Source organism: Pteronotus mesoamericanus, unplaced genomic scaffold, assembly GCF_021234165.1.
Source record: "Pteronotus mesoamericanus isolate MK-2021 breed Mesoamerican mustached bat unplaced genomic scaffold, CSHL_Meso_final contig_124, whole genome shotgun sequence".
Lineage (NCBI taxonomy): Eukaryota > Metazoa > Chordata > Mammalia > Chiroptera > Mormoopidae > Pteronotus > Pteronotus mesoamericanus.
This window is the reverse complement of record NW_026555051.1, coordinates 722,007-736,422: the sequence shown is the minus strand read 5'-3', so window position 1 is coordinate 736,422 and position 14,416 is coordinate 722,007.

The window sequence follows — 14,416 nt, the reverse complement described above, 5'->3', positions numbered from 1 at the left end:
GGATTAAGCTAAGTTTGTACTTAATTTTGTTTGTCTTTAAAGTTCCCACTAATGGGGAATATCTGTATCTTTTAAAAGATAGTCTAAGTAAACTGGGCTCAGATCAATTCTGCTTTCAGCCTGCAATAAAACTGTCATAGAGGTTTACCATATAAGATAAAATAATGATCAGCCAAGGGGAGCAGGATCAGCAGCTCAGTCAGACTAATAATATTATGAGTCTTGCCAGACTGAAAAGGCAACTTAATGGTAATAATAAAAGTCTGAACTTGTTATTGTGTGTTGATTTTTGTGTTTTCTTTTCAAGCTGTAAATTGCACAATTCAGACTTTTAAGTATTTGTAGATGAAACAAGAAACATAAGCTTAAATACTTCTCCTTGGAGAGAAATCAATAATTGCAGCTCTCTCTGTTAAGTCAATATTTTATACACTCTCACATAAAGGAGAGCAGTATCAGTATTTTAACATCAGTGTTATACTTGTCCTTATTTAGCCACTTGTTTGTAAGTGTCCTCTGATGATAGCAAGAATGTCTGTGATGGTTTCCAAATAAAACTTCACAGTAAAAATAATGGACCATTAACAATAACTTAATGAGGATATTTCTGCTTCCTAAACAGAGAATTTAATGATCTCTTAATTATACAAGAATCATCTATCTAAAATAAGAAATACCTCTAAATTTATGATGGGAAATGTATCTTTCCCAATAGCTTTTCAACTAATTGCAACAGTAATTAAGAATTCACATTTGTATTCCTATTTTAATCGGATATAATCTTTAAATAACAGTAATATAAAACCATGCTGTTTCAGAAATTTGATTTATATACCCCATGGGTATCATAAAGTAAATGTGTGCTGAATAGTATGCAACCATTAAAAAAGAAAGAAATCCTGCTAATTAGGGACAACATAGATGAACCTGGAGAACATAATGTAAACTGAAATAAGCCAGTCACAGAAAGACAAATACTGCATGACTTCATTTACATGAGGGATGTAAAATAGTTGAACTTCTAAATGCAGAGAATATAATAAGTGGTTGCCAGGGACTGTAGGGTGGGGGAAATATGGAGTTTTTATACGATGGGGATAAGACTTTAGTTATGCAAGATACCTTCTAGAGAGCTGCTGTATAACATAATATTACAGTTAATGATACCATATTGTTCACTTCAAGATTTGTTGAGATAGATCTCATATTAACTATTCTTACCACACAAAAAAGAAACACATGCACATCCTCCAAAATACAAAGGGACACAGGGAAACTCTGGAAGAAGTTGGATATGTCTATAACTTTCATTTGCAGTAAAGGTATCATGGGGATTTACATATGTCCAAATTCATCAAATCGTAAACATTAAATACATGCAGTTATTTGTATATCAATTATACTTCAATAAATTTGTTAAAGCTATTAAAGTTAAGTAAAATTAACATTTTTAAATAAGTAAAATTATTGTAACCCAAGGAAATATTTAGAAGGTTTATCTCATGAAGCATGTGTGTGCTAGCTAGCTTTAACAGTTGATTAAATTATGTAGTAAAAAATTCATTAATGATTGATAATTTTCCAAATACACTAAGCTGATTATTAAGGTCTTTACTGAAGTAAAATGAGCAAAGTGACACAGCCTGAAGGCACCCCAGCTCATAATAAAGTCAAGCCAGTGTCTTAGGAGCCATTCCGTCTTTTTTTGTTTCTAATGACACTATTTGGCCTCTCTCTTTTAACTGAGCTCCTCTGTCAGTATCATAAATCAATTTTGGAATTTACAGGTATTTGAGTATCTCAAGAGTGACCTTATATTCCTCAGAAGCAAATCACTCCACAGTTTAATTCTATTCTAAGGAAGCATTCATTTCTTACAATTTGAGTTTCTTACCATTGTAATGCCCTAGGTACTTATATGACTTGGCTTTTGCTAACTAAATTTTGGGTTGTCCTTATATTTCAAAATCCCTATTCTAGGTATCTGTTGACTCTCCTAGATTATTTTTTCAGAAAGGATACAGCTTTGCTTTTACTATTTTTCATCCTAGAAAGAGAGAAGTGAGCCTTGCTGTAAATCCCAATGCCTCAGAATTTGATATGAACAGACAAACCTACTGGATGGTTGTCTGATCTTTAAGATGATCTGCATTCCTATATCTTATTTGGGAATATTCTTATGAATCTTAAATCATATCTGGGAGGTAAAATTTAGCATGTTCAAAAACTATTCCTTGTATTTTGGCCTCCATCAGTGTAAGACCATTTCAGAAATGATATGTATTCCTAAAGCAAAGCCACAACCAAGTGCTGAAGCCAATGAATTCTGGTCTAATGCAGAGTGGCAGATAATAAGTGAGCACTACTGGTCCACCACTTTATATAGAGGCAGCCACATGGCGTAGATTTTAGTCCCTGATCATAAAAGATGAGGAATTATTCCCCCAACACAAATTCTGAAGAAGTGGCAGAACAGGGCTAGATCTAAAGTTTTTTTCTGAATACAAAGATTTTATTCTGAACCCTGTACATATCAGACATTGAGATAGTTCTTTCTCAAATTAGTGTGTGCCAAGTTGATGGCACACAGATGGGGACCAGATTCCATGATGTCATATGATTATAACCCTAAGGAAATTAGTCTTTGTGTCATTTTGTATGAGGTAGGTTTTTGCTACCTCAGAGATAATCTCTGTATGGGCTAGCAGTTGAATACTGCCTTTCAATGACAAGAGTCAAATTTACCTTTGCAGAAAGGTCATACAGGCGCACCCCAGTGTTCATCTTACATGTTCTAAGTTCACATTAATTGGGTGCATACCAATTTAAAAATGGTTCTATCTCCCTGCTGGATTGAACCTGCATTGATAAGAAATAACCTGTTTTTCAAAAATAATGCTTTTTTCTTTAAAATCCACTTTATCTTATATTAATATAGGTATATCAGTTTTCTTTTGTGGATATATAACTGGTTTATCTAGTCCATCATTTTACTTTCAATTATTTGGCTTCCTTATATTTAAAGTCTGTCTTTGGAAGGAACATTTTAAAATTCCAGAATGCAATATTAATCTTTTAATAAAAATTCTTAATTCACATTTGTTTGATATGATTAATGAAATATATGCATTCAGACCTAGCTTTTCACCATTTCCGTGATATATTACTTAATTTGTCTTAGGTTCTTTTTTCTTCTTGTTGGTCTATTTTAGATGGATTAAAAACTTATTTTAGTTTAATACTAGGTGTGCGTTTTTTAAAAAATAAAAAAAATTGTTGCTATTTTACTGGATAAGTGGTTTAAACTATACTCTTTACTTATCATAGTATAATAACAAGAATAATTTTATTCCACCTTAGTACAGAACATTGAGCAATATATAGACATTTCTATCCTTCCAAGTTTTATCATTTTATACTATTTTACATGTTTTAACACTCCATATATTTTAACTTCCAAGTGTATTTCAATTATTGTTTTATAAATAAATACCTATTTATATTTAGTGCTGTGGTCAATTTTCTCTGACCCTCATTTATTCTACATTACCATGATTCTATCAGGAATCATTTTTTTTTTCTGGTTTAATGTATGAATATAACTAATTAACTCCTATGATTTTTATTTCTCTGGAAATACATCACTTTTTTCATTAACTACTTTTATTATTTTTCACTTTGTTTTTAGTTTAAGACAATAAGTGGACTTGAAAACAACCCAACCATAACATGCAATGACATAAATAAATCTCAAAATCATTAGGTTGAATGAAAGTAGCTAGATAGGAAAAGAAATTCTATCCCTTTATATTATCTATCTTTAAAACATTAGAAAATGTGAACTAATCTGTAGTAATGCAAAGGTAAGCATTGTTGGGGTTGAGAGCAGGGAAGAAAGAACTATAAAAATGAATGAGTTATCTTTGGTGATGTGCATTTCTTAATTTTTTTTTACATTTTTACTTTTATTTTTTAAATTTATAAATCATGTTTATTCTATTACAGCTGTCTCAAATTTTCCCCCTTTGCCCTCCTCCACCCATCCCACCGAGCCCCCTGCTGCCACAGTCAATTCCCACTCTGTTGTCCATGTCCATGGGCCATTCATACATGTTCTTTATCTAGTCCCTTCCCCTCCTTTCCAACATTGTCCTCTTTCCCTATCCCCTCTGGTCACTTTCAGTCTGCTCCATGTTTCCATGCCTGTGGTTTATTTTGTTTGTTAGTTTATTTTGTTGAATAGGGTCCACTTATAGGTGAGATCATATGGTATTTGTCTTTCATCAACTGGCTTATTTCACTTAGCGTAATATTCTACAGTTCCATCTATGCTGTTGCAAAAGGTAGGAGTTCCATCTCTTTCCTTCTTTTGTTCTTTCTTTCTTAAATTCAGATTGATTTTATTTATTTTTTTAAATTTCAAAGTTAATTAGAAAATGTTATAAAAATTTAAAACCATTATAAAGTCTCAGCAACTAAACCAATATGACACCAGCACAGATATAATCAAGTAGATCAATGAAATATAATGAGCATTCTAGAGACAAAAGTATATATCTGTCTAACAATATAACATATGATTAAATTGATATTTCAAGTCAATGGGTAAAATAAGGCTTATTCAGCAAATTAGGTGTATGGACCACTATTACTTGAAATAAAACAAATATAGAGCCCTATTTCACACATTATACAAGAAATATTCAGGTAAGTTAAAAATCAATAAGTAGAAATAAGAAGTTTTAGTAGAAAATAGGACTAATATTTTTCATGACCTGAAGTAAAATATTCAACCCCAGAAGCCATAAAATAAATATTGACAACATGACTACATTAAACATTTTAACTATATAGCAATATACATATAAAAAAAAGTTAAAGGACAAGGAATAGAATGAGAAAGTATTTGTAACACATCTAAAAAAGGGTTAGTAGGGGTTTTTTTAGGGAAAAATGTTCTACAAACCTTTAATCGATAAATGGATAAAGAATATCAAAAAGTCATTTAAAGCTTTTTTTAAAAAAATAATAGAAATAGGCAAGAAATATACAAAAACAGATTTAGTTTCAACAAATAGTAAAGGAACAATTAAAATAACATCATTGTTACAATCAGATTAATGTATATTAAAAATATTAGTAATATCAAGTATTGGCAACTCTGAAAGGAACTAGGTATTCATAGAAACTTTTTCTACACCTTAAAGCAATCCATTTAGCATATTTTGCAGTGCTGGTTTGGTGAAAGTGTATTCTTTTAGCCTTCTTCTGTCTGGGAAACTCCTTATTTTGCCTTCCATTTTAATTGAAAGCCTTACTGGGTAGAGCAGTCTTGGTTGCAGACCTTTGCTTTTCATTACTTGGAATATTTCTTGCCACTCCCTTCTGGCTTGCAGTATATCTGCTGAGAAGTCAGCTGCTAGCTGTATCGTGGCTCCCTTATATGTTATCACCTCTTTCTCCCTTGCTTCCTTTAGAATTCTCTGTTTGTCTTTGATACTTACCATTTTAATGATGATGTGTCTTGGAGTGGACCTCATTGGGTCCCTCTTGAATGGCACCCTCTGTGCTTCCTGGACTTGTGTGACATTTTCTCTCCTCCAATTAGGGAAGTTTTCCATCATGACTTTTTCAAATAGGTTCTCTATCCCTTCCTCCTCTTCTTCTCCTTCTGGTATCCCTATTATGTGCATATTACTACATTTCAGGTTATATTGCATTTCCCTATGCCTCTTCATGCATTTTGAGTCTTTTTTCATTTTCATGCTCTTTCCTGGAGCTTTTTTCTACTTGTCCTCCAGCTCGCAGATTTGGTCCTCAGCTTCATCTAGCCTGCTTTTGATTCCTTCTACTGTGTTCTTCAATTCAGAAATTGTATTCTTCATTTCCTCTTGTCTCTTATTGATAGTTTCTATATCCATTTTCATGCTGATATAGTTCACAGTAAAGTTCCTCATAGTTTCCCTGCAATTTTTGGTAATTCTCTGAGCTCTCTGAGCTCACTGAGCTCATTGACCTTCCTTAGAACCGTTGTTTTGAATTGAATATCTGATAGTTTACATGCCTCTATTTCATTTAATTCTCTTTGTGGGAATTCCTCCTTTCTCTTCCAGTGAGACATATTTCTTTTTCTTCCCATTGTTTGTGAGACTTTTCTCTTTTGCTTCTGCTGAAGTTGATATCTCTGGATTTCCTGACTTTATCATGTGAACTTCTCTGGTTGGAGACTGCTGTTCTTACTTTCTGGATCTGCTTCTGATGATGTCAGATGTTGTCCCTGTCTGACCTTAGGCAGTCCCTTTGAGACTTCCAGGAATCTACTGTTTGTGGCTGTCTCCTGCAGCTGTTAATCTATTCACTCTACACTCAGCAGGTCACCTTAGACAGCCCCGGGCAGGACAGAGCACCTCCTGGGGGCTAGGTTATTAGGTCCTCTCCCTCTGCTGCTGTATGGAGAAGGAGTCCGCACTGGGGTCTTGCTGGCTACTCCCTCCATTCTCTCCCCAAAGCCTCCGTTCTTAGTCTCTCCTCAAGTGTCTCCAGACCTCTCTGCGCCCCCTTTAGCCAGGGATCTACTATTTGTGGCTGCCACTCTGCACTCATCAGGCAGCTTAGACAGCATAGGGCGGGATGGAATCCCACCTTGGGGTGGGGCTATCGGGTCCTTTCATGCTAGTGACACTCAGGGGGAGTGGTCTCTGCCTGAGCAAGATGGCTGCTGGCACATTGGGGATGAATCAGCACCCGAGATCCTGCCAGCTACTCTCTCAGTTCTCTCTCCAAAGCCCCCCTCCCCAGTCTCTCCTCAGGGTCTCCAGCCCACTCTGCCCCTGCCTTTGCCGAAGACCATGGAAAGTGTCTGCAAATACTAAAAATTTATGCGTTGATTCTTTAAGTAATTCTTTTCATCTCCAGCTGCCTGTCTCTAGTAGAGAGCAACCCTGCTGCTTTTTTGCAGCTGGCTGTTTTCTGTGTACTTTTTGGGCTCTGGTTTTGTGGGCTAGAGGTCCCTGCTTTTGATTTAGACCCCACTTTTCTCAGGGGGATCCAACTGACTGTTTCAGTACCTTTCTCCTGCTGTTGCCCATGGGCGCCCCACCCTCTTTCTCAGGTCTGTACTGCACTCCTTACCAGTGAGATTGCGCTAAAGACGATTTTTCTGTCTCCGAGGTTACACGGCTCCTCTCTCACTACTGTTCAGTTGTTTGTTTCAGGTGATTTCTCCCCAGTTTAGTTGTAATTCCAGGTTGGTCCTAGGAGGAGGTCAGTGTGACTTCCACTCACTCCTCTACCATATTGAAAAAAAATTCACATTTCTTATTCTTGATGGAGATATTTTGTCATAGGTGACACTATCAGAACTCATTGAATTGCATATTTTAAATGTATGTAGTTTAGTGTACATTAATTAAATTATCAATAAATGTTTTTAAAAGAAGACCAAGTTTGGAGGATTAGCTGTCTCAGCTATTAACAATCATTTATAGTAAATATTAAAAAATTATTCTTTTGACAGAGAGAGATGTCATTAAGAAATAATAGGAAGACTAGAAATAGTATAGTTATATAAATGCATGTATTTTAAGTGTATGTAAATGACTATTAAGATAGCCATGCATAATAATTTATTTGATTATTATAATATATGTATAATGTATATTATATGATTTTATATATACATATATCAAATCATGTATATATAACACAAAACTTCATATGTTAAAATAATGACATTTTATGTGTATTTAGGTTTATTAATTTTTAGTAGTTCATAGATTATGATTATTATTAGATTGTGATAAATTTTTATTTGCATTTGTAAGCTCTTTTTATGTTAGAGTTCTTAAAAATCATATAACATTTATATAAAATTTTAAACTGCATAATATATTATTTTGAATTTAATCAACTTAGAATCAGCAATAATTAATATCATATCAAGGAAATTGTCAGTATATTTGCAAACTTTTATAATTATCATTTAATGTATTTATCAAACCTCACAAATATGTCATAAAATACATGTTAATATAATAGTGTATACTACATATTTCACTATACATTTTTTACTGTAACTATTTCCAAATGGAAATAGAATATTTCATATAATGCCTAAATATTCCTTATATTGAAATTCCAAAAACAAGTTATAGTTCAAATATAAGTTTACACAGTCTTTGAGTATTTTCTCCATTTTCCATTACTGCAAAGATATGTTTACATAGTCTTTGAGTATTTTCTCTGTTTTCTATTACTTTATCAGCTCAGTTTATCATTTTTTCCTCTCTCTCATTTGTTATTTTTTTCCCAGTTCAACTATAAAGAACAGCCAAGCATATTTTTATATACCACTAAAAATGGACTCTGACTGGTCCTGGGTATGAGGCATTTGGTTATTGCTGATTGCTTAATTTTAACTGCCTCTCCACATGATTTCTCATCACTTTTATTAAAGAACTTAAAAATTAGTCATAGGAAGAAGGAAAAAATGACTAGCACACTCAAATATATTAACATCCTTTGGCATTTCTTGATAAATTATCAAATATAAGCACACAAGCATATTCCAGTCTTTTTATGTTATACACAATGAATCCTCCTGCCCCAAGATTCTTCTAACACTATACATCTTAAAGCTGCCTTACTTTACAAATTCATTTTTTGTTATCATTTAAAGGGAGCAGGTATTAACTATACTTTTAAATGAAGCTGATTTAACTCAGAATTCTAAGCAAGAATTTGGCTTAATAATTAGAACCCCCTGAGACCTGAACTCTTGCTGAAAGAGATAACTGAGAGTTGTGAGATTCTGCTCCCTACATAGGGGAAAAGAAGTAACACATTAAAGTACTGTCAGTCTGCCCTGACTGGTATGGCTCAGTGGATTGAGTACCAGGCCGCAAACCAAAGAGCCCCCAGTTCGATTTACAGCGCAGAACACATACCTAAGTTGTGGGCCAGGCCCCTGGTGAGGGGGGTGGGCTCATGAGAGACATCCACATATTGGTGTTTCTCATTCTTTCTCTTTCCCTTCTCCTCTGTCTAAAAATAAGTAAATAGAATATTTTTTAAAAAGCACTGTTAGTCAACCAAGATGAGACAAGAAAGATAAGATAATCATAATTCTAAAAAAAAACAATTTTATTAACAAAGCTTATAAATATCTGTTTAACACAACAGGGCAAAAGCAATCTTGCTATGTGGTAATTTTAGTATATTAACATAACTCATAGTTCTTTTTACTGTCAGATTTACCCAACTTTGTTCTCTCAGTATCTAATTCTATTAAAAAATTTCAAAGCTCCCAAATATAGTGAGTCTTATGTGAGTTTTCAGTAGAGCTTTGAAATATGTCTTTATTTAGTAGAGATTTTTAAAAAGCAAAATATATGCAGTCTGTCCAGAAAGTATCCATCCAGGTAATAAAAATAGAGACATTTACTGAAGTAGTTACAAGATAGAAGAAACATTGTACATAAGACAATGACACTTCAGTCCCCTTCAAAGCAGGCAACTGGGACCTCACACAGTTCTCCCAGCATTTCTCCCACTGTTCAAAATGCTCTGCAAAATCTTTTGTTGGAATCGCCCCCAGCTGCCCCTTTGTATTTTCCTGAATCTCATCCACATTAGTCTCTTCCTTTTCAGAAGTGCTTTTAGTTTTGGGAAAAGCCACAGGGTGACAAATCATGTTCATTGGTAGCAGTTTGAATCAAGTCATTAGCAACTACAGCACAATGGTTTTTCTACTCTGGTAACAAAAGCCACAGAATGAATTTTGCCATGACATGTTTCATTCCAAGATCCTGCATCAAAATCTCAGACACAGCAGTTTTTGGAATCCTCAAACCAGCTTCTAGTTCTCATATTGTCAGTTGCCAATCTTTCTTGATTGCAGCCCGTACACATTCCACATTCTTAGGTGTTCTGCTTGCTGTAGGCATTCCAGAAAATGGTTCACTTTCAACAGATTCTAGACCATCTTTGTAGCATTTGTGCCACACTTTTATTTGCACTGTACTCATTGCATCATGTCCTAAAACCTTCTGAATCATTTGAATAGTTTCTGTTGAGGAATGTTCAAGCTTAACACAAAATTTGATCCAGATACGTTGCTCCACTCACTCAGTTATTTGAATGGGAGGGCCACACTGCCGCCACTGAATAATACAGTGAAGTCGTCGTTGTTCCTGCATGCGCATTCCAGTCCACTCTCCCTCACTGCCAAGTTTCATTGCTGTCTCACAAACATTCTCATTATATTAACAATGGGTGGACTTCTTCCGGACAGACCTCATATGTATATATTGAAATCCACAAACATCAGGTTAATCAAATACAACCATTTTTTAAATAATTGCATAACAGATACTAATTAATGAATTAAAAATTTGGCAATACTTTGGATGAAATCATAAGTTGTCTAAAAAAAATGATCCTGCTATAAAACATCTCTTTAGGTTTAAAAATGCAAACTATCAAACAAGTTGTAGTAATTTCATGTAATTTAGATAATGGGCTATAATTACATCCATTCATCTCTTTCAGCATATCTTTTATTCCCAAACTTCCAAAATAAAATATTGTATTATGAATGGTACTTAAGAGGGTTTATATGGCAGACTACATAACCAGATGTTCAGTTTTTTTTTGTTTTGCTTTTTAACCAATTACTAGAACTATTTAAATTAAACTAAGTATTTGAGCATAAGAATCCAATAAAGAAATAAATATTCAAACCTCAGTGTGTCAAGCTTTGAAAACAAGTATAAATTGTATGCATATAAAGTATACTATTTATATTACAATTAAATAAAGCATCTGAAATGTAAGTGGTGTGAATAATGATCAGTACAGCATTTAGCGGACCAAGTGAATCAACAATTACAATCATTTAAAATAATAAGCCATATACCTGTTTCCCAGAAATTCTTAATCCCAAATTTATAATCTTGTTCCCTTCTAGACCTAGCCAATGAGCCAAGCCATTGGCCATTGCTCATGGTTTACACACATATACATACACACATATTTCCACATAAAGTAAATTATCAATTTAACCACCTTGGCTCTGGTTATACTATCACTGGATAGCCTTTGGTCATATGTTTTTTTCTCTATCAAGGAAGAGCAGCTGAGACCCCAAGGATCCACTATTTATAAACTTCGGACAGTATACCGTTTCATTACCCAGCAAGCATACGCCTCACTTCAAAGGGCAGAGTGGTGGTTATAGCTGTTGTTTTTACATTGAGATAATGTTTTACTTGTTAATGAGCTATTATGACAGATTAAAAAACACAACCTACAAAATGTCACTTCTTTCGCCTTAATGACTAAAAGAAGATATGATTAAAATCCATTAAACCATACACATTTAGTCAATCAAATAATCAAATACAGAAACAATGGAGGCATTAAAAAAAACCTGTTACTTGAAAAAAGGTAAAACAAATAACTACAAATTTAAAATAACTATCATTTGGGGGGCAACAAACATATGTTCAATTTTACACCCAATTAATTATGTAAATCTCACAATTACTCCATGAAGTAAAAATTGCGGTCTTCATTTTGTAGGTAGACACAACTTTCCAATTGTTTATAGCTAGTAAGTGGCATTAAAACACTGGATTTGCCAGAATAACCATTAGACTTATATTAAATGTTCATTAAATATCCTACAAACGTAGTATAGGATAAAATTAAAGAAGGATTATAACATATTGGAAAAACTCCTTAATTTGAGGCTATGATGGCTCACTAATATAAAATGCCAAGTTCACTCCCAATTTATTAGCAGTTCACTTTTCCTTTATTGTAATATTTTAACTCAAAAATAAATATCCCTCTAACTTATGCCTACTTGTGAATCAAATATGCCAGTGTGTGGCTTTTCTATGTGGCTTATTTCAAAAATTTTTATGATCCTAATTTATTCTTAGCTGAACATGTCCTACCAAAACTAGGGGGTAGCAAAACCTTAGGATCTTCAGAATACAAAATGAACATGACACGCTGAAGGAAGTCACAGTTGATTGTCCAAGTTTGGAACATTTGCAGATCTAATGCAGACACTGCACGAACTAAAACCAGGATAATGGTACCTTTAGGAATCAGTAGTCCTCCTTAACTAAGGTCTTGTGCCTCTGTAATTATACACCCTGAATATACTGATGTCCATTTATGTGTATCTTCTTCACAAATCACTTTTGACATGAAATTTCATCTATCTATTTATCTACCTATCTCTATATGTATGTATATATTTCATTACTTTGGGAAAAAGTCATTCCTGATTTTAAAAAGGGAATTTCTAAAGAAATTTCCTATTATTTTTTGGAAGGGTGATTATCTTTACAAAGGTAAATATCTATTTAATTTATAAATGTAAGAAAGTAATTATGACAGAGGTTAATTGAAATTAATGGAACTGCATTAACATTAAACTCTCAGAAAAGCCAGAGAAATTTTTAGAAAATACAAGCATCAACTCCCTTTTTATCTATATTTACACTATAGATAGTAGTCTATTCACACACACGAACATACTGTCCTCATTTCTGAATGGGTTTTAATGCTGGACTTTTTTTGTTTGTTATTTTTATTTTTCATGATGAAAAATTATATTTTTATATAAATAATAAAAATTATCTTTTCAAAAATAGTGATTAGTTTTTCCTCTTATAATGACTCTTACTCCCCATGGTAGCTGATTTAAAATCTATAATTTTAAGCTTCCGCCAAGAACCTTTATTTGAAAACTAACCAGGCACTTATATCTGGTCAGGTTTTATTGTATTCTAGATATGATTTTTGCTTACTTTCTCAAGATTGAAATTACTTGGCTATGTATAGAAAAAAATAATAAGCTTTTGTTTGTTTCTTTTTTTTTAAGTAACAACTGGGAGTAGGAGAGGGAGGAAGCATAGAAAGTATGGGTGAAACAGGATTAGCCATATGTTGCCAACTCGAAACCAAGTTAGGAAGATATGGGAGTGTATTGTACTAGTGTTTCTACTTTTATTTATTTGTAAAATTTTTATAATAAATATTTTTTAAAAATGTATATCTTCCTTTGGTAATTCCCACTCTCTCCTACATCCTCAGGCAGTCTAAAGAATTTTCTTAGCATTCAAATATCCTCTATTATTAACAATCTTTTAAAAAATGAGAACTCCTGTGGGTGCCCCAGATATTCCTCTCTTCTCCATCTACATTGGTGAGCCATTCTTTTGTCAATACCTCTCAAATTTATGTACCTTCTTTTTGCTTGAAATTCAATATTCAGATGCCTTATTTCCTTATTTTCACATCATCTAGATTGCTTCCACATTCTGAATTTTAGAAATTTCACGTTGATCTCTTATTTCACACATATACACAGATTTTCTAATATCACCTTCACTCACCCCATGTTAGTAAATGATATTAGATTATTTCTACTATGTCAGACAAGAAACTAAAAGATCATCCTTGATGTGTTCCTTTTTCTCACTCCACCCCATTCACTCCTTAAGTAAATTGTGTTATTTTTCACTCCCATAGCACTAACCGAATTCAACTCAACTGTCAATGTTCTGGACTCAGACATTATTATCAAATTCCTAAATTATTTCTACAACTTTTGAATTGATCCCTGATAGCAATCTTGAATCATAATTATACTGCCAATCCATTTTCCTCAGAGTATCCCCAAATCAGTTTTTTGTTTATTTAAATGCAAATATTAAAAAAAGTTGTTACACAACTCCTTAAAATTATTCAATGGCTTTTTATTTCATCTAAACTAAAATACAAATATCTCACTAAGATACTTAGGTTTTATATGTTCTTGTTAAAGCTACCTCTGTGACTTCAGGTGCTTTTACTCATTTCTCTTTAACAACCAAATTGGGGACACTTGATTATGTTTGTTTTCATATTTTTTAATGTAACAAACTCTTTTCTATTTTAAAATATTTTGCATTTCAATTTCAACTCCAAGAAAAGTATTTTATCTAACCTATAAGTGGCTATAATTTTATTAATCTTCTCAGTAACTACACAGATATTTTTCACTGTCTTAACTGAAATAATTTCCTTCATAAACTTTTTAAAAAAATACTATTTTCTTAACTGCACTTCAGTTTGTAAATAGTTTACTTAACTGTTTACTTCATTTTGTATACCCCCTTTCTAAATTTTTTTTTATTATTGATTTTAGAGAGACAGAAAGGGAGAGAGAAAGGGAAAAAGCATCAATGTAAAAGAGAAACATTGGTTGGTTGCCTTTTGTACACATCTTATATAGGGAATGGAACTCTCAACTAGCAATGGGCCCTGACCAGGAATTGAACTCACAACCCTCTGGTGTACAGGACGAGGCTCCAACGGACTGAGCCACCCAGTCGGGGCCTGCATGCCTCCTTTCTAA